The 27403-nt window shown below is 27.6% G+C and overlaps 1 protein-coding gene across 3 annotated transcripts in view; it reads left to right on the forward strand.

The window, feature by feature from the left end:
• LOC111630121 (Kv channel-interacting protein 4-like) overlaps positions 1–27403 on the forward strand; it is an 81991-nt gene that overhangs the window by 843 nt on the left and 53745 nt on the right. The gene's annotated exons all lie outside the window — the stretch shown is intronic.

Consider the following 27403-nt stretch of genomic DNA (forward strand, 5'->3'; position numbering starts at 1 on the left):
AAGAAAATTAAGTTTCATTATCGTCACTATAAAGTTGAGCTTTATAAACGAGTTGTTCAGCCTTTATCGATGAAAACACCCTTCCAAAAAAAAACTATGTTCTATGACGTTTTTCCTGCACGTTCAACATGTTCTACGTGTTCAGCAGCATGCAAAGTCTATCAATTCCTCACTTGTAATTGGCAATTAAAGAATGCGCAACGTGTTCACGAATTGCACATTTTATGTATTAATGACGTGTGCAATTCCCTTTACGTCACACAATACAAGTTATTTACGTTGTTGTTTAATTATAAACACTTTAATTATAATATTTAATTTGTTTTCTTAACTATAATATCATTAAACTCTTCTAAAATGCTTAAATTTCCTTGTATTTTTACATATTTTAGTGACTGTATGTTTGTCTGTATATAGATTTTTAGTATAAATATTCGAAATTTCGACTCAGTTTTTTTGGGGGGGAGAAAATCGAGATTACGTAATGTGTTTTTATTTATTTCTTAATATTTTTATAATTATTTTTAAATTAATTTAATTATAATTTATAAAAATCGGAAAGTTGTATTCGACTAAACAATATTTAATTATATCAATTGTTTTATCAATATTTGCATTTAAACAAGTAAATTATAATATTAATATATTTAAGAAATTGAAATTTTATTTTTATGTCATAACTTTCATTTTAAAAAAATTATTTTTAGAATTTTTGCGTTGTTAGTCAGGATGTCTGCACGTCGTTTCTACTTGGAATATAAATAAAATGTTTTTAATTTCATCGAAATTTTAAAGGATATTATAAATTTAAATAATTAATGAATGAAATTATGCAAAAATAAGATGTTTATTTTTATTTTTACTTATAAAATTACACTTTTCATGCTTAAAATTTCAACATATTTGAAGAGAAATTCAATTTTTTAAAATATTCTTGACTTTTTTAAGGTAATTTCATTATTTATACGTTAAATTTATACAAATTTTTATCTATTTCCTCCCAAAAAAACCCTCGATATAATGTCGCACAGACTTGCTCGTGAGCTCGTGTTTATTTACACATTCATTTTTTTTTATGTCTTTTATGAAAATATCCGCTCGACTTTCCTAATTAAAATTCTTTAGACCTTAATATAAGCCATAATTCTATTAGATATTTAATTAAAGGTTTTCTTTTTTGTTTCTAAAAGAAACAAAAATGTTCGTATGTATGTCTGTCTTTTCTTAATCTCGCGAACGGTGTTAGATATGTAAAAGTCATAACCAGATATGGAAATATTAGGAGAAGCAGGACCGGAATTAATATATACGAACTTCCGGTGTAAACCGGAAATCACGTGAATTCAGTTAAAACATTTCCCTCTAATTTCAGTTTCGTGGTGTTGTGGCGACGTCACAATGATTTTAATTGTAAATAATTTGTTTTTTTTTCAAAAAAAGTACAATTTTAATCAATATTTTATTGTTTTTTTTTAATAATTCTTTTGTAATTTCAATAAAATTTGGTTTTATTTTTACGAATGTAAACAAGTTACAAATACATTTTCTCGTATTTGGGTCATTGCAATAAAGACTTGAATTTATTATTATTTTCTGTTTAAATTATGTAATTATTTTTATTATTTTTGTAAAATATTTGTTTTTTAAATTTTTACTTAAGTTTTATTTTATTATTATTTGTTAATAAAATTAATAAATATGTGTTAAATAATACACATTTCTTTAGCGTGCGATAGATCTGTGTTAATTAATACTACAAGGTTTGAGCATTCATAATAAACACAGTTTCTGCTTAAAATTTTACGATAATTATTAAATGTTAATTGTTATTATAATTTTTTGTTAATTTTCTGATCGAATTTCCTGTTTTTAAGTGTACCAAACACATTAAAATCATCCCATCTACCGTACTAAATTAACCGAATAAGATACCTTAAAATTGCTGTAATATGATCCAAACTCGATATAACGCCTTTCTAAATAGCGCCAGTAGGTCTGGTCTTACTCATAAACACTAATGATTCACTAAAAATATACTATTTAACCTTTCACCTTGCTCTTATTCACGTGTCTCAACATTCAAATTCGAATTTGTGTGTAGATTTTCGTTACTACGTGCAACTGTTATCATTTAAAATGCGTTAATTTAGCGTCACACTCGATTTAACGTTGATTTTACAGGAAATGGTGGAGGTTTGTCTTTGTTTACTTGTAACTAATACTTTTACTTTGTTTACAAGCGCGAAACTGCTATTTTAAAGTGTTAAAAATATAGTTTCATGCCATCAAACCTGGATATAACGCCCTCCTATATAACGCTACTGTCGTATTAACGAATGGATCTTCCCAAAGGTTTTGTTTCTCAAGTGTTATTAAATTTGTGTAGACCTCCTCATAACGTAAATTTCACATACCTCAGTTTAACGCCATAAAGTCGATTTCGTGCTAATTTTATTGGTGTTAAATTAACCTCATCGCAGCCAAATAATTAATTAAAGAGAAGATACCAAATAAAATTTGCAATAAAATAAAACGTTCTGTCCGGGAAAAAGAGGACGCACAGTAACCTAATTTTTAAAAAAATATATTTATTTTTATCACCCCTAAATACCATTTTTAACTAATATAGTAAACTTTTATATCATTTGAAGGTGTAAAAGTGTAACACTTGGCTTGATAGAGACTCGAAAAGTGATCGTTTAATGCTGTAGTAGCGTGGAGAAAATAGAAGAAAAACACGCTTATAACTCGATACAAATTTTTTTTTTTTTGATCTTTAATCTTATTTTATTAAAAGCATCCATCTTTTTGATATTCTTTATCCAATCTAATCTACAGCCATTTTTATTTTTAGATCATTGATCCTCATACTCAATTTTTTTCGTCACAAATAACACTTTTGTTCCTATTAAATCTACCTTCTGACGTTACTTTACGTCATTTTTTTTTTTGCAGAATTTTATGTGTTATTCCCTTCTGTATTCATCGAGGAATATTGGCGAATATATAATATGAATAATTAAAAATAATTTAATTAAATATATCGGTGATAAAGCTAATTTATAGCCAATAATTTTGCTGGAAAAGTCGAAATTTCATCTAAAGTCGAATTGCTTATCTTTATTATGCGACAAAGTATAAATGGATTTTCGAAAATTAAATTAAGGAAATTGGATTATTATTTAGAGAATATCAGAAATTATTCTCCTTCAAAATAATCAAGAAATTCTATTTATTATTATTATTTTTAATGACGTAAATATACATTGGCCCACAAGTCAGTTAACCAGTAACTAGTTAGCCTCTATTATCTTCAGTAAATATGAATAGTTTGGTGAGATTGATCAAGACATTTGTAAGTATACAGTGAACAGACAGACATACAAACATTCTACTATATATACGTATAGTGTATTAGTTATTAGAACGAACAACGAAACATTTTTATTTTTAAACAATACAATATAAATACAGGGTAGCCCAGAAGTCAGTTAACCTATTTTATCTCCAGGATCGTACAGAGTAACTTTAAAAAAATTCGGTGTAGGTCGGCCGAAGGGTTGATAAGTGTACAGTGAACAGACAGACATACAAACATTCTGTTCGTTATATATATATAAGGATTAATTATTAAAACAAACTACAAAGCATTTTTATTTTAAATAGTAAAATAACAAAATACAGGTGGCCCAAAAGTTTGTTAACCCAGTTTTGTTTTGAGTTTTACATTGATCAATATGAATTGTACACTAGAACAAATTGTTTAAGAATTTAAATAAGACCATACATTTAATCTTCCTAGCGGTTAACTGACATTTGAGCCACCCTTTATAAATAAAAATAATTAAATTTTAAGGCTACGGATTTTAATTCCTTAAATTTAGAAGAGTTTAATGTAAAGAAAATGCTTATTTAAATGCATTTATTAAATACGACGCTATTGATATCGTGGAGAATCTGAGAGGTAAAATGATAATTAATAAATGTAATTTAATATTAATTGTTCGTTATAAAAATGTAATTTGTATTTTAATAAATTAATTTACCATTATGAATATTTATATAACACGAGTAACAATATTCTCTTCGTGGTTTAATTTATAAATAATGGCCATTGAATATGATACGAATTACGTAAGAGTTTAGAAAGTCATAGAGAAAAATCTAGCAGTGAGTTGCGTAACTTTTCCCTGCAGAAAAAAAGTTAAAATTGCGTGTGGCGCCATCTGTTATTGATATTTAATTTAAAACTTTTTATAGTATTAATTGAAATAAAAGCTTAATTTTGAGGATGGAAATAAGCTTTATTAAAAAAAGTTGTAAATGCTGACTAAGTCCGAACCCCTCGACCTTAAACCACCAAAATTTTATAGCATGAATCCCCTAACACTTGCCAAATTTCACATATTTCGCAATAGACACAGCAGTTATTACGCTTGAAAAGGGTTAACAAAATCTGCCCCCACATATCTCACATCCATGCATACAAATCCCCCAAATTTTTGCATTTCACGTCACTTGGGTCCAAAAGTTTAAAGATTTATGACCAATCGCCATACTTTTCCTTTGTTGTACGTATATAAAACAGTAGGGAAAGTAAAGAATCATGTGATTTTCTGAAAAAAACCACGTGATTTCATCACTGTTGCAAAATACGGGTGATTTGCAGCGAAGCAATCACGCGATTTTTCCTAGAAATTCAATTTAAAAACTTTTGAATCGAAATCCCTGCATGACTCTGTTGTTATCAGGAAAAGTACGATTTACAGGGAAAAGGTAACTACTAATTTGAGATCGAGAGCATATATTTTAATTTCTTTAATTTAAAATATACGCTCTCGATCTCAAATTAGTAGTATCTTGCCCCTGTAAATCATACTTTTCCCGATAACAACAGAGTCATGCCGGTCATCTATGTAACTCCATTGTGGGGAAAATTTTTAAATTGAAATCACGTAATTTCCATTTAATACCGGAAGTTCGTATATAGCTTATATAATAAATAGTATTATTAATTAAATTCGATAGATAGAAAGATGGATAGATATAGAAAACTTAAAGGACGGTCTCTTAGTTTTCTATATCTACTCTCGATTTTCATCTACCTAACACCGTCTTCAAGATTAAAGGACAGACAGAGGGGTAGACAGATGACAGTGGGAATTTATAAGTCTACAATTTTATTCAAACTGCAGCCCAATAATTTTTACAAGTTTTTAAATACTGTATTAAATAGTAGTGTAACTATTGTACAAATATTGTATTCAGGACAAGGAAATTTCAAGTTTCAATGCAATTTTTTTTTTGAAAACAAAGAATAATATATATATAAATATTGCATTTATATTAAAATTTTTGGAAAGTAAGTTGCATTTTTATTACATAAAATCGGCAGAGTTTGATTTTCTCTCAATGTGGGTTCACGTGTACTTGAGAGAGAGGAAAAGAAATTTTTATCTGATGTAGAAAGTGAGAAAAAGTTAGTTATTACTCTTATTTTTATTTTATTTTTTTCTGTAAAGTGCAAAGTGAAGTTTGAAAGAACCTTCTTCTTCTTCTTCTTCTTCTGGAAATTTTTTAATATATTTTTTATAAGTCTTTTGGTATTTGAAATTGAAAAGTAAGATACATTTAACATATTGATGTTTGTTACTTTAATCGTATAAATATCCTCTACAGAAAACAAGAAAAAAACATAAATTTCATCAAATTTTCTGTAAACAATTTTGAAATTTTTACTTTTTTTTCATAAAGTAGTCTTGTATTTTTTACACTAAACTTCAGAAAATCTTCTGGGCCATGTGAGATTTATATTTAAAATTTTTTAAAGAAAAATTTTAAGGTATATTTTTTTAAATAATGTTTTAAACTGGAAACAGTAATTTGCATATTATGTACTATTTTTATATGATATATAACCTGGAGTTTTTTTTATTCTAAGTTATATAACAGTCACTTCTTCTGCACTAAATGATACGTGTAAAAATGCGAGGCCTTAAGCTATAGACTCACAATGTAAGGCCTTAAACTATACACCCGATTTAAGGCCTCATGTTATATACTCATAAACTGGGACCTCAAGCTATACATTCGTAATGTGAAGCCCTAGGTTATACACTCGTAATGTGAGATCCTAAGCTACAGCTTGTTTAGTTTGTCTCAAAACTGGTCCTATACATGATCCATTTACATGTATTATACTTGTAATTACTTATATAAAGCTTATATTATGTATCGTTTATAGATTATACAGTTATTTGCATAGTCTATACTGTGATGCTTCTATATTATTTGTATACAACTACACTGCTTATTCTATTATTTTATTAAATAAGCATGTAGCTAGTATACAGTTTATTCAAGCTACATTATAAATTGTATAATCTATATTAGTATATTTACATAGATTATTTATGAATATAAATTATAATTTAGAAATTATACAGATTATGAATGTATTCTGCAACATGCTGTTGTACTGTACGTAATAAATTACTCATTTGTAAAGTATACTGTAGGCACTAACATAGCTTACATGATACAAAGTCTATGCTAATATCTCCAGTATGCTTGTATACTGTAGAGCTGTATAAATATACTTATACACGTTACAAACTCTACAAGGAATGTAAATATACAAATATATTAATATAATAGTTTAATTATAAATTTAATTTTATACAGTAAAACCCGTGTAAACTGGAATTTCACGGTACAGAATATATTTTTCTCGTTTACGCAGATTTCCGTTATAGTCAGGTTTCGTTTTGAACAGGTTTTAATGTATTGTCTATGAGAACGTTAATTCTTTTTATTGATTCTTTAATGCAAAATTCTTCATTGAAATTTAATTTTAGGAGTTGAAAATAATTAAAGAAATGAAAATAAGCTGTTAAGAATGAATTTCTACTGATCATTTACGTTAGTTAAGTTGTGATATAATAAAAGAAACGTTTAAATAGCTTTCATTTAGACAATTTTTTTTTTATAATGGAAAAAAAATTTAGTTTAATTTTGTTTTTTAAATCGAAATCCTCACTTGTTTTAAAGTAATGAAAGAAAAAATACTTTGTAACGATGCTTAATTGTGAAAGAAAGTCTTAATTGTTATGCAAATGAGTAGAAACAATGCTGAGAGATTAAGTTGATATAAAAAATAACATTCAACAAACGTAATAATAGAAACAGGAGTGAAAATGAGAGTAACCAGAATCGGTTCCAAACAGTTCTAGATGATAACAGAAAAGAAACAATAGTAAATTTTATGGTTCAAGAACAGAAATGAATTAAATGGAACACGAACAATTTCTATTCTGTATGACACGTAAATAAACATGAGTTATAAAGTACAGTACGTGAACAATTGACAATTGCAGATTTTACTTGGAAAATGAGTAAAAGCGAGAACTGAAACTAAGCAGATGAGCGTGATACAGAAACAAAGAAAAAAAGGAGCATGAACAATTGCAGCTCTTTATACAGAATGAAAAAAAATGAATTAACTAAAAAAATTAACAATGCTAATGTGTACGAAATAAAAAAATGATTAATGGAACCGAATCAGATCCCTAAATTTTAATCGTTCTAATCCTATATATATAGAGTAGACCCTTCCCCTTCATTATATAATAAATTTTCAAAAAATAGGCCTATACAACATTTGTAGAATATTGCTCATATTATACAAATTCTAGTGCATAATTATCATTAAGACGTTGAAAAAATGAAGAAAATAAAATAACATAATTAACGAATTACAATTTTTAAATTTAAAATAAAATTAAGGACTTAACAATAAAGTAAAACGGAAAAAATTATTGTGTATCGTGCGATTCCGGTTTATGCAGGTTTCACTTTATAAATTAACTTTTTTTAAGGATGGAGCGAAGCGAAGTTACAGTTTGTTTAGATTACGTATAAATATTACGTCCATATAGGACCACTATCGCGTCATTGCTTCATGTGATCCGGGCGAATTTGAATTATGGGGCCTCACGTCTTCGGAGGAATTATTTCGGGAAGAAATATTTTGTTATGAAAGATTGGTTTGGTACCACAGTTGGCATGAGAATTGCCCTGTTTGCCCATAAGATAAAGCACCGCTGTACACGACCGAACAATAGCAAACTGATTAAAACGAACCAGTAATACTGTCGGAAATATAAAGGTTAAAACAATAATTTAACCTTAGAACGTCGTAAACAGCAATACATGTGAGATATCACGTGCAAGAAGAATGTATTGTGAAGTAGAACGTAACAATATAAGGAAACGACCTCTGTTTACTTTGTAATAAAGAAAGAAAGGATCACTTATAGGTGAAGTAAACAACGAAACTAGTGTTCAAGTTTCGCTCGTTACTTCCTACAAAAATTGGCTGAACACGTAAGCAATAACAAGGGAGTGAGATATTTGTATTAAGTATCAAATGTCATTGAGGGAAGATCGAATTATAACTTTATTTTCAGTCACTCAAACCTTAACTTTCTAATAAATTATATTCGATTATTAATCCCTTCTACATTTGGAATTTTTCGAATTCTTGTAGAAGATAAAATTAATTGCAAGACGAAGAAATTAGTGGAATGAAGTGACTCATATAGCTGAGTATTTCATTGTTCCTGAGGGAATAGCCTACAGGATGTAAGAGGGTAGTTAACAAATTTGTAGTAAACATCTATAAATTTCAAATCTCGATAGATTCCTGAAGCATTCGAATATACAAATGTTTACGACAACTTTAAATATTCATGATTTATTTATTTAAGTTGGAGGTTTACCTTATTAACTAGCTATCGGTTATTTCTGCAGTAAAATGTAACATTAATTTAACTCTTAACGAACTAACACTGTAATTTCTGCTTTGAAATCGGAGAATTTTACATTAAAACCTGTCGAAAATGAACTTTCTACAAAGGAAATGATTAGATAAATGTAATACCATTATAAAATGGAAACCTATCTAAAGCGGAAGCGGAGAATAACCTCAGTAAAATGGAATTTTCTTGCAGTGAAGGAGTCTATTATATTATTATTATCATTATTATTTTAACATAATACTTTTACTTATTGTTCAAAATTTAACAGAATAAATTGCCCAAATGCATAAACTTTCTGGAAAAATTTCAGAAATTTTCGACAGAAAGCACAGGAGTTATTAAGCTTAAAATTGGGTTAAAGTATACATCTTATAGTGTGAAGTTTTACTTAATTTACCATTAACTAATATAATTTGAACAATGAATTTAATGTTAAATAATCATTGCAAGTATAGCCTGTAGAGAACAGCATGTTTTAATTCGAGTGTTGTTAAGTCGTGCGTCACATAACATAACAGAAGTTTCATCAATAACTTAGTGAAGTGTAAAAATTTAACAGTTACTCTATCAGTGTTCGATAAAGAAATTAAAAATTAACTTAATCCTTTCATAATTAGTTAAAAATCACTTAATTGTGTTATAGGATAACTGTTAACGTGTTTAGTCACATTTAGTAATGTTGGATTTTTTTGTTATTTATTTCGAAAATTAACTAATTTTGATCAGTAAATTGATAACAGAGGTTTTCCTCTGTTACACACAACTGTTATTTCCTCTGTATAGCGATTGATCGAAAGATGACCCCCAAATTTATACTCAGGTTACCTTGAAACGTCGAAAAATACAAACAATTGGGGGGGTTGAATATAATAATGTTAGTGTGCACTGGGCGCGATTTTGTTCATCTTATTTGAAGCTTAATAACTCTTGTGTATTTTATCGAAATTTTCTGAAATTCTGCAGTTAGGTTTGGTTACTACAGGGGTTGATACTGTTAAATTTTCGTTATTAAAGGTCAAAAGGGCGGGGAGATAAAGGCGGTCATTTGTCATACCTTAAGGGGGTCGGAGTTAATGAAAATTTTACTCGTTATTAGAGTTTTTTAAAACCTCACACCTAACCTCAAAACTAAGCTTTTTATTTTCTTATAATAATTAATACTATAAAAGTCTTTTTAAGTGTATCCTTACTCAGTGTCAAACGCTAAACAAAGATCAGCGTAACTCCTATGTTTCCGGGTTTATGCAACAACTTGTATATGGTCTGAGCGAAAACCTATTAGGGCCTTGCAGTTGTCTGCAATTTGAAAATTGCATCCCAATAACTGTGTATTCCACATACGTAGCTAGAATTAGTACGTTATAAAGTGATCGTTATGTTGTATACAAAGGAATTTTTCTATACTTTTCATTTTAACCTATTTCTGAGCATACAAACTGTAGTATCTTGCAAGCGATTTATCACAAGTTACGATTAAATAAAGTAAGTACGTGAAGATCTAGAAATATTCATAACTTCAAGAAATAACTATTAAACCAGAAATTCACGTATTAAGTGTCTGTTTTATTATTAAACAGATTAAAGAAATGTTTGAACGTAAATTATCTAACCTCTCTCTCCCAGGAACTCACTAACTTACTAAGCGTGATATTTCCATTAAATTTACCCTCGTGAGAATTATAGAATTAAGAATTACTTTAGTAATTAATCAAACTCATATATCAGAAAACATTCTTCTAATTTGTAATGTTTTATATCTTTAAATTCTTTATTTTCTGCCATTTAACAGAAGTATTTTTTAATTGTAAATTTCACAAGTAAAGTACTCATATAAGGTCATGTTTAGCATATAAAACCCTTCTTCACGTGTATAATTACTAAATAGAAACAAGTTTACCCATATAAATTCCTTCTTAATATGTCTAACACCAAAGTAAGGCTAAATTTCCTTTAGAGAGTCTCTCTTCACGTGTCTAAGAACTGAATAGGGGGCAAGTTTACATAGAAATTCTACTAGTGTGCGTGGCATTTCAACATGATAGAAATAAAACAATAAAAATTGTTTATCTTAAATAACTTTTCCTAATATTTATAATTATTTTTTGAATTATTTAGAATGGTTTATTAAGTTATTTCATGTAAAATTAATCATTAAGAAAATTTTANTCGTCAATTTTTTTTACAGATTAAATTTAAATTTATTTTTTTCCCCTCTCTTCACTTTCTTTATTATTTTACGTTAAGTAATTTATTTAATTACATTCTCGTGAAGGAAGTTAAATTTTCCGTAATTATGTAATTTATTTTTTGCGTGTTTTATAGAATAATCTTGATTTAGAACATATATTTGCATATTCGGGAATATTTTTATGTATATTTATAGTAATTTTTTTGCATAATTTTAAGAATATTAAGCGAATTAAAGGCGTGGAGTTTGTGAAAATTTAGGGCCTATCAGGGCCCTCCAATGTGTTATAAAAAGCAGATTTTTACTTAATTTACAAGAAATTTAATGAAATATAATAAGATATATATAATAAATACTTTTAAGGCCCTGTAAATGTGAAGTATAGTATTTTACAGTGAAGATTGGTATGGGTTTGCACCACACCAAATGGACAGCCACGTAAAGTTCTCTTCTCGCGTGTCTACCGCCTAAACAGGGGCCCCAGCTATTTGTATAAAAGGCCTCTTGAGAAGCATCTCTAATTAGTAGAGTGCCCATCTGTTGCCTTGGCTTACCCAATCAAGTGAAACCTCATAACAGGATTTAATCTTTTACAATAATATTTGTTATAAATCTATTAGTAGTATCCTAACGATGAGATGTTCAAGCGTACAGAAATCATGACACGAGTGTTATTTATGATATCTAAACACATATTTTACAACTTCTCTCACTAAGAACCTTAGCAGTGTCCATCGTTTAATGTTATAAACTTATCACAAAATGATTCATTAATGGATACGTAGTTTAATCTCGGTTGTAAAACTTTAAAACTTTTTTTTTCAGTAGAATTGATTATGATAAGTTTAAAGGATCTGTTTAGTAGCTTCTAAACTTATAAAATTTAAAGATTATTTTGTATTTGATTGTTTCGCTTAGATATAAATTCTAGTAAAAGTTACATGACACTTGTAAGAAAGCCTTTAATCACAGAAAGATGGATAAATTTCCTTCTTTTACTGCATCTTTTTGTGGCTGAATGGACAAATTATTTGTCCTTTACTACACTTTTTTTTGGATGGAAGCACCCTTTGCTTCCTTTCTTGCACCCGTTTTATAGATGATGCTCAATCTTTTCGTTTAATTGCACATTTTCTTGGATAGATGCAAAGACATTTCCTTCCTATACTATACCATTTTTGGATAAGTGGACAAATTTCCTTCCGTTACTGCACTTTTTTTTCTGGCAAAGTTATATCTCAGTTTCTGCATAAAGAAACTAGGGAATTGCCTGTTTTTTATCGAGTCGTATATATTACAAGTTTGAATCTTTAAAGTATGACGTTCAAGAAGATATGCATACTTCATGCCTCAGATGGGAAATCATTTTGCAACACGGCCCTTTGAGTGCCATAAAATGTGATGAAGAATGGGAAGTGATGGCTGAACGAAACTTTATGTCATATGAAACATTTTCTACTGTGATTGTTTCTTTGCTAGAGAAGAGGTAAACAATAAAGAGTTACGGTATATGAAGAGATGGTAAACTTTTCAAATGGTAAATAGAGTATTTATAATAATAAATCAGTAGAAACGAGCAATTATTTATTGTAATTTATTTATTAATTGAGGGCTGTAATTTTTAATTCTATTTTTAATTTATTTAATTTAAAATATACGCTCTCCATTTCAAATTAGTGTCATGTCCCTGTACATCATACTTTTCCTGATAACAACAAAGGCACGGCAGTCATCTAACTTCGTTTAGAGAAAAAGTTTTGAATTGAAATCACTTGACTTCCGGGGGATATGATCAATAAATTACATAAAAATTGCATATATTTGCATATAATTAAATTGTTGTAATTTGAAAAAAGAGTCTGGTTATAACGATACAAATTCTCGTTATTTCGTATTTCTTTGAGGTAAAAAACGTACGATTCTGTTGATTTAAGATATTATTTTATAGTTTCTCTTTCATATAAACATAAATAATTATATTATACAGGGTGAGAGACAGACACATTTGTAACTGTACTGTACAGTATAAAACAATGTATCGTACGTTATATTTATATAAATTTTTCTAATTTATTTATTTATTTATTTCTGGTTAGAATTAACTAGTTGCTATTAATTAATTAAATCTAAAGTATTCAAAATATCTTGACGTATACTTAACTAAATTACACTTAATGAATATTTTAAACTGTATAGAAATGGATGTAAGCGCATTAATAACGTAATTAATTCATTATTTCTATGAATGCAATTAGCATAATATAGGAAATTCTTTTTCTTTAATTAGGAAAATGTCACTTCTTTTACTTTTCATATTATTCTATAAAAAATAATATAATAAAGTTAGTCTTGTATCAATTAAACCCTTGAACAACGACAGTATAAAAAATGGCCGTTGATCAGAGGTGAGGCCGTCATTGGAGGTTCTCCTTCCTTTACTGTCATATTTAAAACTTATTTGCAGTAATCTGAACAGCTCTTACGACACTAAACCTACATGGAACTATATATCTCGCTTTACGACCGAAGAGGTCGTAAATGCGGGGGGTGTAGTATAAATTCTGTAAGAATTCGAGTAATTTCCATATCCATTAAGTATTAGTTTGTAAGAAAACTCAGTTCAATTTTGCTCTCGTAAGCAGACATACAGACGAACAAACCGATTACACTCAGAATTTTTTTCCTCAAATCGTGATTGTGTGTATTGTAGTAAATTTAACTAAAGATTGAATACATACTTACACTTAAGTAACGATTTTTCTTAATTATAATTAAGTAATGAAAGAGATGGATAGTTTTAATTATATCTGTTTTATTAATTCTACCCATTAAATAAAATTAATATGAAACCGCAAAAGAATTTAATTCGTATTAATTAATGCAAATCTTTCCTTTCCTTCATCGCCATCAAAGGAGTTTAAACAAGAGATTAGGAGTGATTAAATGTGCATTGAGGCCTTATCAAAGATAGGACATGTTAAGCATAATTAAATTGAAAGATGGCAAACCACGATAAGCAATTATTCTGAATGAATCAACAGTTTGCAAACGGAAATTCCACTATGCAATCTACCATTAGAGTTTAACGTTCTTCTGTGCCATACTAACAGCGAAATTGTACTCCCTATACGGCAGAATTTAGCTTTATTATTTAAAACATCAAATAAATAATCACGTAAAGTTTAAATAAGCTTAATTTTCAGGAAACTTCGAAAGAAAAATTAGAAAAATTAGGAAACTGAGGCACGTATGCAAACGTAATTAGAACGAAACAGTATAATTGCTTGTAGGTACCAACATAAACAAAGAGTTTTTAATTAATGAAATTAATAAAACAAGAAGAAATTAGTAGAATATAACACGTAAAACTTGGGCCAAAAGTCGGTTAACAATTGTAAATCTTATTCAAATAATATTCTGTAAATTCACTTAACAGTTTCAGTTTATGTGAAACACACAAAACACGGGTTAACTGACATTCGGGCCACCCCGTAGATGTAAATGCATGTATTTCGATGTCTATATAAATATTTTAAGTAAAAAATAATGTTAAAGGTATTTTTAATGTATTTTTTTTTTCTTGCAAAATTCTACAGGAATTTGAAAATGTTTAAATATTACATAGATTCTCCCTACTGANCAAGAAATTTAATGAAATATAATAAGATATATATAATAAATACTTTTAAGGCCCTGTAAATGTGAAGTATAGTATTTTACAGTGAAGATTGGTATGGGTTTGCACCACACCAAATGGACAGCCACGTAAAGTTCTCTTCTCGCGTGTCTACCGCCTAAACAGGGGCCCCAGCTATTTGTATAAAAGGCCTCTTGAGAAGCATCTCTAATTAGTAGAGTGCCCATCTGTTGCCTTGGCTTACCCAATCAAGTGAAACCTCATAACAGGATTTAATCTTTTACAATAATATTTGTTATAAATCTATTAGTAGTATCCTAACGATGAGATGTTCAAGCGTACAGAAATCATGACACGAGTGTTATTTATGATATCTAAACACATATTTTACAACTTCTCTCACTAAGAACCTTAGCAGTGTCCATCGTTTAATGTTATAAACTTATCACAAAATGATTCATTAATGGATACGTAGTTTAATCTCGGTTGTAAAACTTTAAAACTTTTTTTTTCAGTAGAATTGATTATGATAAGTTTAAAGGATCTGTTTAGTAGCTTCTAAACTTATAAAATTTAAAGATTATTTTGTATTTGATTGTTTCGCTTAGATATAAATTCTAGTAAAAGTTACATGACACTTGTAAGAAAGCCTTTAATCACAGAAAGATGGATAAATTTCCTTCTTTTACTGCATCTTTTTGTGGCTGAATGGACAAATTATTTGTCCTTTACTACACTTTTTTTTGGATGGAAGCACCCTTTGCTTCCTTTCTTGCACCCGTTTTATAGATGATGCTCAATCTTTTCGTTTAATTGCACATTTTCTTGGATAGATGCAAAGACATTTCCTTCCTATACTATACCATTTTTGGATAAGTGGACAAATTTCCTTCCGTTACTGCACTTTTTTTTCTGGCAAAGTTATATCTCAGTTTCTGCATAAAGAAACTAGGGAATTGCCTGTTTTTTATCGAGTCGTATATATTACAAGTTTGAATCTTTAAAGTATGACGTTCAAGAAGATATGCATACTTCATGCCTCAGATGGGAAATCATTTTGCAACACGGCCCTTTGAGTGCCATAAAATGTGATGAAGAATGGGAAGTGATGGCTGAACGAAACTTTATGTCATATGAAACATTTTCTACTGTGATTGTTTCTTTGCTAGAGAAGAGGTAAACAATAAAGAGTTACGGTATATGAAGAGATGGTAAACTTTTCAAATGGTAAATAGAGTATTTATAATAATAAATCAGTAGAAACGAGCAATTATTTATTGTAATTTATTTATTAATTGAGGGCTGTAATTTTTAATTCTATTTTTAATTTATTTAATTTAAAATATACGCTCTCCATTTCAAATTAGTGTCATGTCCCTGTACATCATACTTTTCCTGATAACAACAAAGGCACGGCAGTCATCTAACTTCGTTTAGAGAAAAAGTTTTGAATTGAAATCACTTGACTTCCGGGGGATATGATCAATAAATTACATAAAAATTGCATATATTTGCATATAATTAAATTGTTGTAATTTGAAAAAAGAGTCTGGTTATAACGATACAAATTCTCGTTATTTCGTATTTCTTTGAGGTAAAAAACGTACGATTCTGTTGATTTAAGATATTATTTTATAGTTTCTCTTTCATATAAACATAAATAATTATATTATACAGGGTGAGAGACAGACACATTTGTAACTGTACTGTACAGTATAAAACAATGTATCGTACGTTATATTTATATAAATTTTTCTAATTTATTTATTTATTTATTTCTGGTTAGAATTAACTAGTTGCTATTAATTAATTAAATCTAAAGTATTCAAAATATCTTGACGTATACTTAACTAAATTACACTTAATGAATATTTTAAACTGTATAGAAATGGATGTAAGCGCATTAATAACGTAATTAATTCATTATTTCTATGAATGCAATTAGCATAATATAGGAAATTCTTTTTCTTTAATTAGGAAAATGTCACTTCTTTTACTTTTCATATTATTCTATAAAAAATAATATAATAAAGTTAGTCTTGTATCAATTAAACCCTTGAACAACGACAGTATAAAAAATGGCCGTTGATCAGAGGTGAGGCCGTCATTGGAGGTTCTCCTTCCTTTACTGTCATATTTAAAACTTATTTGCAGTAATCTGAACAGCTCTTACGACACTAAACCTACATGGAACTATATATCTCGCTTTACGACCGAAGAGGTCGTAAATGCGGGGGGTGTAGTATAAATTCTGTAAGAATTCGAGTAATTTCCATATCCATTAAGTATTAGTTTGTAAGAAAACTCAGTTCAATTTTGCTCTCGTAAGCAGACATACAGACGAACAAACCGATTACACTCAGAATTTTTTTCCTCAAATCGTGATTGTGTGTATTGTAGTAAATTTAACTAAAGATTGAATACATACTTACACTTAAGTAACGATTTTTCTTAATTATAATTAAGTAATGAAAGAGATGGATAGTTTTAATTATATCTGTTTTATTAATTCTACCCATTAAATAAAATTAATATGAAACCGCAAAAGAATTTAATTCGTATTAATTAATGCAAATCTTTCCTTTCCTTCATCGCCATCAAAGGAGTTTAAACAAGAGATTAGGAGTGATTAAATGTGCATTGAGGCCTTATCAAAGATAGGACATGTTAAGCATAATTAAATTGAAAGATGGCAAACCACGATAAGCAATTATTCTGAATGAATCAACAGTTTGCAAACGGAAATTCCACTATGCAATCTACCATTAGAGTTTAACGTTCTTCTGTGCCATACTAACAGCGAAATTGTACTCCCTATACGGCAGAATTTAGCTTTATTATTTAAAACATCAAATAAATAATCACGTAAAGTTTAAATAAGCTTAATTTTCAGGAAACTTCGAAAGAAAAATTAGAAAAATTAGGAAACTGAGGCACGTATGCAAACGTAATTAGAACGAAACAGTATAATTGCTTGTAGGTACCAACATAAACAAAGAGTTTTTAATTAATGAAATTAATAAAACAAGAAGAAATTAGTAGAATATAACACGTAAAACTTGGGCCAAAAGTCGGTTAACAATTGTAAATCTTATTCAAATAATATTCTGTAAATTCACTTAACAGTTTCAGTTTATGTGAAACACACAAAACACGGGTTAACTGACATTCGGGCCACCCCGTAGATGTAAATGCACGTATTTCGATGTCTATATAAATATTTTAAGTAAAAAATAATGTTAAAGGTATTTTTAATGTATTTTTTTTTTTTTCTTGCAAAATTCTACAGGAATTTGAAAATGTTTAAATATTACATAGATTCTCCCTACTGATTGGCTGAAATTGAAAAAGAACGTAATAATACGTAATTCCTACAGTAGATAGCTATTGGTGTAATCTCTCTCTACGAATTTCTACCTCAACCAATCAGCAGTAGAAATTGTTATAATTTTTGAATTATACTAACAACAAAATTACACAACCAAAAAACTTTCGTTATTGCTTTTAATACAGTTTATTTCTTGTTAAAATATCGAAAGATGTTACGTTCTTTATGCATTTTATTTAATTTTACAAAGTAAAATATCCCTTTAACCAAATGTTCTATTCGAAACTATTAAAATTTAATTTTTTTTTTAAATATTTAAAAATTTAAATCATTCAACATTTTAAAAGAGCATTATACATCTGTTTAAACAGAATAAAGTGATATTTACTAAACGAGATTGATTTCGTTGAAGACGTATCAAATATTTGCTTGTCCTGTTAAAATTTGCATATACTCAGCCATGCGTTACATGTAACGTGCGTCATTAGTCTCTAACTTTCATTATTATAGATTATTCTCTATGAGCGATTTACATGCATTTTTTTTAAAATTCAGCATGACTATTATTGCAGTTTTTTTTTGTTCATCGATCCATTCAATACTTGCTAATTAAGTAATGTTAAAAACTGCATTAAGAAATTTTAATGCATAATTTATTGGTGTTAAGTAACTCGGCATTGTTTAAATTACTATTTGCAGAAACTTTTAGTACGTAATTTTTACGTTTAAAGCCTTACCTTAGTCACGTTTCTACTAAAAAAAAATTCTATTTTATTTTCAATTACGTAAGCACGCGTGATCAAAATTTATGTTTGCAGACATTTTACAAATAGCTTTATATAAAATGGTAGATTGTGACTTGTTTATAATGTTTTGGTTTAGTGGAGAGAAGCTATAAAATTAAATTATTTATACCAAAGTATGCAAGAATTAAGAATTTTTAAAGGGTTGACTGTATAAAAATTTTTAAAAACTTTTGTTTGTTTTGATACTGTATAAATATGTAAAATAATTGATTAGACTATAATACAGGAAATTATATTGTCTTATACTTAATACTGTTATTTCTCAGCTGTTTCAGTTCTGTACGATATAGAATATAACATATATTAATAGAATGTGTGGTGATTCGTCATATTTTGACTCTCCCCTTTTTGTATTTCTCAATGCTTTGACACTTCATGGCCTAAAACTCTAAAAAATGGCGTACAGATTTCTTTACGTGTATGTCGATGTTATTCGCATTATATCTCAGAATTGGGTGAATCAAAAATTTTGAATTGTGGAATGATCATTTCTACAGACACAGGACATTAAAGGTCAAGGAGATAGGGAGATAGAGGGATCATGTGTTATTATGAATGCGGTCTTTTTAATCCTGTGGGCAATAACTGGACCGTTTCTATAAATTTCTTATGGATTTTGTCAGGTTCATAATGGGTCGACTAAGTGGAACCATTTTCGGAAGGATCACCACCGAAAACTTTTCGGTGGTGATCCTTCCGAATAATAATTAATAATCCTTCCGTTTTATAATAATTAATAATCCTGCAAAGCATATGCGAAGCAGAATTAATTAAAAGAGGAGTACCTCAAGCCAGTAGCATTTAATGCTGCAGGTCAGAGGGAGTGCTCCACTAAATGTAATGTAATGTAAAATGTAAAAAATAATTAATAATATAAAAGTTATTTTTTAAATAAAATCTCATAACAGATATCGCCACATTCAATTTTAACTTTCAACTAGTGTCTTAGTATTTTTAAACTTGAATATTCTTTTTAGTAGGAGAAAACTATCGAAATTAAGTATTAGTCGTTACTTAAATTTTATAGCGTAGGATGACTGAAAATTATCAGTCTACTTTCCTGGTTTTAATTAGGGGATAGAATAAGACAATGTGAATGCTTACAAGATTGAAAGGCTGTCACAAGAGTTAACAGTGCTTTACTTTCATGTATAATATACTGTCTCTAAATAGAATGAAAATTTAACTAGGACTTCGATTAAGTATTGATGAAAACAGAGCAAATGTAACAGAGAAATGTGAAGAGCTAGCCCACGTTTAAAATAAAATATCTGTACTTTAAAATAACAGAGTTACGCTATCGTTTCTCTCAATCTTTCAGATGTAGTGTGAATAAAAAAAGTAAAAATGTACGTAAACACATCATTCATTTACTTCGAATAAACACTTATTTTACAAAATAAAACATCAATTTCCTCATTATTTATTTACTTTGAATTTAACTAATATCGTACAGGTCATATAATATGCTATTATTTTGTATTATACAATTTTTTCATATAAAATAACATTGTATACATCGTCATTCGTTGTGTGGGACCTAAATTCATATGTCGTGCCAAACATTATGCATTTTTTATAATATTTGAATAGATATATTTAAAAATATCGAAACGTGTTTTAAATTTTTAACATAGAAATCTATGCTTAATTATTTAAATTACAACTCTTGCAATTTGAATTTTACATTTCATAACTAATAATTTATTTATAATTTAAAGGCAAATCTAATGGGTTTTATTGATAAATTCGGAGTAAGTATAATTAATTAATGCAAGATGAAAATAAATTCAATACGGATAATGACATTTATATAACTGCTCAATAATTGCAATTTTTCACCTTTTTAAATATGAAAAAAGCAGTAAAATTTAACCGAAAATTAGAGTAATTTCATGTAATAAAAACTTAAAAATAATTAACACAGCGAAACAAATATATTTATTCTGTTAATTTTGTTTATTTCTTTCTTTTCTGTTTATTTAAAAAAAGACAACAGAAAGAGAGAAATGGACACAGGAAACAAATTTCTCGTGTTAATTCTATTGTTAAAAACAACACAGGAGAAGAAATTAACACAGAAACACACAGAGAAATGGATTTGTTTCTGGTGTCGATTTATGAAACACAACAAAATCAAAACAAAGAAACAAATTTAATAAAATGAAAATATGCCAAAAAAAAAAATAAATAAATTTAAATTTAAAATAATATTAAATAAATTATTTATATATTTAATTAATTTATAAGTTCTAAATTTGTTTTTCTTTATAAAGTGGTTTGATGATTTTATAATGTAAACAATATAATTAAATTATATATTTAAAAAAAAGTAGCTAGTAGACTAAAATACAGTAAATATCAATAAATACTTTAATATTTATAGAAAATTTTAAAATATTTCATTCATATAAATTAATTTATTTGTTTTTGTTCCCTTTCCCCCCTTCTTGCTTGTTAGTGTATTATAATAAACAAAGTAAACAAAATACATTATATAATCTTCCGTAAACAATATTACAATTTTAAAATATAACTAAAAATAAAAATATATTTTAATTATTTATTTCTATCTTTTTATAGAAAGATTTCGAGAATATGAACTAAGTAAGAGCCAAAACTAAAGAGAAATTTCCTTTAAAAAATTTTATAAAAACTAAAATTAATGTTTCATTATGTCAGTTTATTCCTACATTAAAAAGAACGAAAAACCAACATTAAATAAGTTATTTAAATTCTAAAAATTGAGTTTAATTTATAAAAAATGAGGAATTAATAGAAAAAAAGTGGAGGAAAAACTGGAAACGGTTAAAGTAAATTAAGTGAATTACACCATGTTCCGCCGCCATCTTTGTTATCGCAGCGAATTAAGTGATTGAGTTACGAACGTTTTAACTTATTAAAAAGAAAGATTTACATTTAGAAAATGCACTTTTAAATTTAATAGTGTCTTCGAATCTATTTAAATATTAAAATCAACATAATCCAAATTTAATTAGATCTGACTTAACGAGATATTTAATTATTTAATTAAAGTGTCGGTTAAATTCAGTTGTAATTCTTTTAATTCATTTATTTGGTATTAAGAAAATCGATTTTGAAATGTGTATATATATATATTTTTTATTTTTCTTAGTTTCATACCATTATAATAGTTACTGTACGTTATTTACGTTACAACCAACTGAAACATTTAAAAGCTATTTAATTTTTAAATAAAATACTCGTAAATAAAATAAAATAATAATAAATAAATGAATAAAAAATTTAAAAAGTAATTTAAGTAATGAATTAGATGTACCGTTTCTGAACGCCATATTTGAATTCTTAACGTAAATAAGAAAATTTTACTGTTATAATAGGAATTTATTTAAAACTACCGTTTTACTGATATACACCGAATGAAAATTTATTATTAGGTTAATAATTTAACCGGGTTTTTGATTTTTTATACATAATTTTTTTATAATTTGCAATCTTTTTAAGTGCAAGCGATTATATTGGGTTGTGTAGAGTCACGTGTTAAGATAGCTAACAAGCGCGAATATAACCAGAAAATAAGAATTTTTGATTATTTTATATAATTTTCTCTTATGGCATTTGATTTTTATCATTATAATTAAGTTATTTTTTTCGTTTTTTTTTCTAAATTATTCAAATTAATTAGTATAATTTCATCTTTGTTTTATTAATTTAATTTATAATTAATAAATTCCTTCATATTTTCGACTAATTTTAAGAGTCTTTTATGATGAAATTTTTACAAAATTTTCATTTTTTTCCAGCAAATATTTACCATCTTTCAATGTTTTATACGCGATAGAATTTGATAGATTTTGCAAACTTTCGATAAAACTATTGCAATAAATTTTATATTTGACAAGTTTAACTTAGGATAAAATACTGTTATTTTTTATTCAAATTTTGAAGTTTTTTTTTTCCTTTCTGAATACTACAACAGCATGTGCCTCTAAGTTTTACGTCGTTGATGTTGTCGCATCTATGTACAGCATCCAGAAGTTGAATACTGAGTGCTGGTTCCTACATCTGGATGCTGGGTTGATGCATCTGGAATCTGATGCTGGATGTTTCATCTGCATTCTGGGTTGATGCATCCAGAATCTGATGCTGGTTGTTTCATCTGGATGCTAGGTTGATGCATCTAGAATCTGATGCTAGTTGTTTCACCTGGATGCTGGGATTCTGCCTCTGGTGCTAAATGCAGCATTCAAATCGAACAAGCATTCAAATTTATTATAAAACTGCATTACAAATCGATCATAAATGTAAAACACGATGAATATTAGCAATTATACATAAATTTATAACATTTAATTAAAAGTTATTGAAAATTATAATTAATATTTTTCGGTGTTTATAATGATTTATAACACTAAAACAAATTCAAAATACGTCATAAAAGTAAAAGAATATTCGATTAAAAATCAAGATTTATAAGGTTTTAAAAAATATACAAAGGCATTGAATAAAATTACAAGTTAATTTTGTTATTAAAGTTTCATACTATAACTGAACTAATATAAATTCTCATAAAATTATTATTGCTAGTATATTTTAAATGATGATATATAATATAACACCGCATATTTATAGATTTTTTCAAAGTTTCTCTTTGAAGAAGACATTTCATTTTTCTTGTTTTTTTTCTTTAAAAAATGTGCTTTTTATCACTTTGAAACTATATTTTTTTCGTGTCATCTTAAATTGCACTTTGTAACTTCTATTTTCTAGTGGATCACTTGAAAGATGACAAAGATGAAGTATCAGCGGAAACTGCTACATCCAACAATGCATCCCTCAATCCTCTATCCTCCTCCTCTTTTTCTTATTTAAGTTTTTCTTAAAATTTTTATGATGGATATTGCTATTATACTTATTTAAAGTAAATTTATTATCTGTTTTCTACGCTTTTTGAAGTGCAATAAGAATTTTTGTCAGGAATTAGTATACATCTTTCAGGGCATTTTATAAACATTATGTGATCCTAAATTATTATTATTTTTTAATTGTATCTTCATTCGATAAGTCATTTGATATTTATTTGCACTTGTTATTGCATCATTATCAATACCATATTTTGCAGTACATTGTTTCATGCTGCAAGCAGATGTTATCTGGTTTGCACACGTCTTTCCTCATTTTTAATGTTAATTTTCGTGTTTTTTAAAGTTTAAATTGATAGAAAAACATAAATTCAGTTTGCAATTTCTACAAAAGAATAGAATTTTATAGAACGAGAGAATAACTTTTTTTTTTATCCAGAAAAATCCTATTGACAAAGTTTTTTGAGGATGTTGCAAGTTGAAAAAAAAAGTGGAAATTCGAGTGAATATTTGTAGAAAAATCGACAATTTCTTTAACAATATTCTACGAATAGACTTTATTTAGATATTTCAGACCATTGTGATATAGAACAAGCTGATAAATCGCCTTAAAAAATGAACCACTTCAACCATTTTACCCTTAAAGAAGTATCTGAGCAATTGTAGAGAAGATTCTTTAGTAATTTTATATATATATAAAGAATAAAATATTCTTAAACTTCCTCCAGTAAAGTTTAATAGCTTATTAACCTCAAGATTTATAAAAAATAAAATAAAAATTGGTTAAATGGGGTAACATATATTGTAACGTTTAACTATTGACGATGCCATAAATACATGATATGATCTACTTTCTGCAGATTCTGGTAATGACCTCCGGACGGATATCCGTTTTTTCCGATTGTTTCCGCTTCTGTTGTTCATCCATATGTAAATGGAATTGTTCGTAATCACAATTTAGGTCGAGGGAATATCGTTTCACATGGATTTTATTGTTGCATTATTGTGAATCTATAAAATTCGCATATTTAAAACCGCACCGTGCCCTTTCTGATGTCAAGAAACGACCGATCCACTTTTTGAGGTTACACTGTATATTAAAGCAACGTCAAAAATTGTTTTTGAGGCCTCTTAATTAAGACTTATCGTTGTTTTTGATGCTGCTTGGTCCGCGCCGAATGGCCTTGTTGGTCTCCTTGTGAAAAGGCCTGAGCTGTACTTTAGACTTTAAATTAAGAAAATTAATCTCTAGATCGAAATTAATTCGAAATTTATCAATTTAAATCTTAGTTTAATGTAAATATTTTAAAAGTTATCATTCCGAATGACGAAAATGAAATTAAATCGTGAAAAAAATGAATTTTTTCCACTCAATTTTAATGAATACGTGAATGGTTGCACGAGTTTTCTCCAATTATGCAACGATTTTTAAGGAAAAAAATTAAAAAATAGTTTTAATTAATTAATAATTAAAGATTCTTTTTATAAAAATTGATTTTTTTTTACAAAATTTTTAAGATTTTAATAAGTAAATAAATCGCAAAGTGGTTGGTAGATGTACTCATTTAAGATAACGGTAAATTTTCTATATGCTGTAATTATGTTTTATATTCTAAAATTTATCAGGGAAATTCCCAATTAAAATGAGAATAAATTCGTTAAGAAGTCCAATCACGAGTTTTTCTAATAAATTTACTCAAAACAGTTACTTAAAATAATAATAATTTTTTTGTTTACATCGTCCTTGATTTACCTTATTAGTAACAGGAAATGTAGCAATGACAAGAAGTAAACCTACAAAGTAGAAAATCCAGGTTTCATTTATATATATATATATCTCATNAAAAAAATTACAAATTAAATTTTCTTAAAATCTATACAATAATTTACATATATAATATAAACTGTATTTATTAATTTTTAGTATAATTTTTTTATAATACACGTTAGAAGATAAGACGTTACAATGAAGAGATACCTGACAAGGAGTGAAGTAAATTACGTAATAACTGATAGAGACTATTATCTGAACGTTGAATTCAATATAGTTAATCCTGTTTTGTATGAATCAATTTTTTTATTTGTCTTTCAACAAAATTTATAGCTAAGCTAGCAAATTTTTTAAAGCTCTGATAAAAATAAAAAAAAAGAAAATTTCTTATCTCTTTACCTTTTAGAGAATTTCAAGAAAATTGAAATTCACTTGTAATTTATGAAAGACATTTTAAAACAACTGTCCATAAATTACAACGATTATTCTCAAAAGATTATAAAAATCAACTGTGGACATGAAGGATTATAAGAGGAATTTTTATGATTAAAAATATCAAGAGGATGAAATGGATCCGAAATTACTTTGCATAAAACTTTAAATTCTTCTTTCAAAATTTAATTTTCATGTCAAATGCCAACTTTTGGAAAGATTTTTATACTTTCTAACTCTATTTTTAAGCTCATAAAGTATATTTTATGTGTACACATATATTATAATAATCTATAATACAGTGTCATTACTGGAAGAGGAACGTTAGAAAGGTTTGATGGGAGCATTAAATGCGACTTTATTACACGTTTACGAGCTCTCTTTTGGATACAATTTCTAAATTTTTGTTCTATTCTTATAAGTAATTACTTACACTTTTTCTATCATACACATTCGCGTCGCTACTCAAAGCGCAAGCGATGCGAAGCGATATTTCCGCTTTATATTGAAGAAATTTAATACAAATCTATTTTTTAAGAGTATTAATAGTTTTTTACTAAATTTTTTAACAAAATCTCGCCTTCTTCTACGTATTGAACACAAAATGCAATCATTTAATATATTCCTCTTAAATTTTAGCGCGTTAACACGCGACGCGACAAAATATGACATCGCGAATCACTCGCATTTATATTTATTATCATTAAACATATGTGTTTTATAATATAAAAAATTTAAGCATCTATAAAGTATAAAATTATAGAAATCGCCAGAATTCCGCGATTAGTAACTCAGATATAATGATCAAAGCAATAATCGCATCGCCCGCACTAATGTCGCATGTAACACGATACAGAATACTTCTTCTATAAATTACTTTTTAATTAAAAAAAAATTTAAATGGTAAAATTAAACATCTAATTAGCATAAAAATTATAAATATGAATTTTAAACTAAAACATTTTAATTTTTACTACGAAATAGCCGAAAAATAATGAAACATTTTTAGATTAAATGGTTTTATTTATTCAGCAACGTGTAAAAATTATTTAGTAGCATTGAGAAATGGATTTATTTTTAGTAACAGGTAGTTGGATAGAAATCTGTTTGCTGTAGTGAAGTGCAGCAGGGTTGTCACTTAATCACTATACACCAATACAGTGGAATATAACAAAATACATTACGCCTTACTGAGGATTAAACAGTATTGCTTCCTTCTAACAGTACTGAAGATTAAACAGTATTGCTTCCAGAATTAATTAGAATGTGGCCGAAGAAACCTTACTTGTGACGTTATTGATTTAAATATATTTACAATTGATACTGATTTATCACCCCTTCGTTTTATTAGGGGGTAACAAATGTATTATATTATTACAATTCTTGAAATATGTTGTATACGAAAGTATTGTTTTTAAATCTTTACTTTCTTGGCTGTTATACAAAATTGACCCCCAAAATGGACTCCAGGGTTTTTGAAATGTCGAAAAATGCATAAAATTCGGGTTTTTTCCCAGTATGTATGCATGTTAGTGTGTAAGGAGTCGCGATTTTTTCCACCCTCTTCGAAGCTTTATA

Source organism: Centruroides sculpturatus, unplaced genomic scaffold (assembly GCF_000671375.1).
Source record: "Centruroides sculpturatus isolate CEXI.00-Female unplaced genomic scaffold, Cexi_2.0 scaffold540, whole genome shotgun sequence".
Classification (NCBI taxonomy): domain Eukaryota; kingdom Metazoa; phylum Arthropoda; class Arachnida; order Scorpiones; family Buthidae; genus Centruroides; species Centruroides sculpturatus.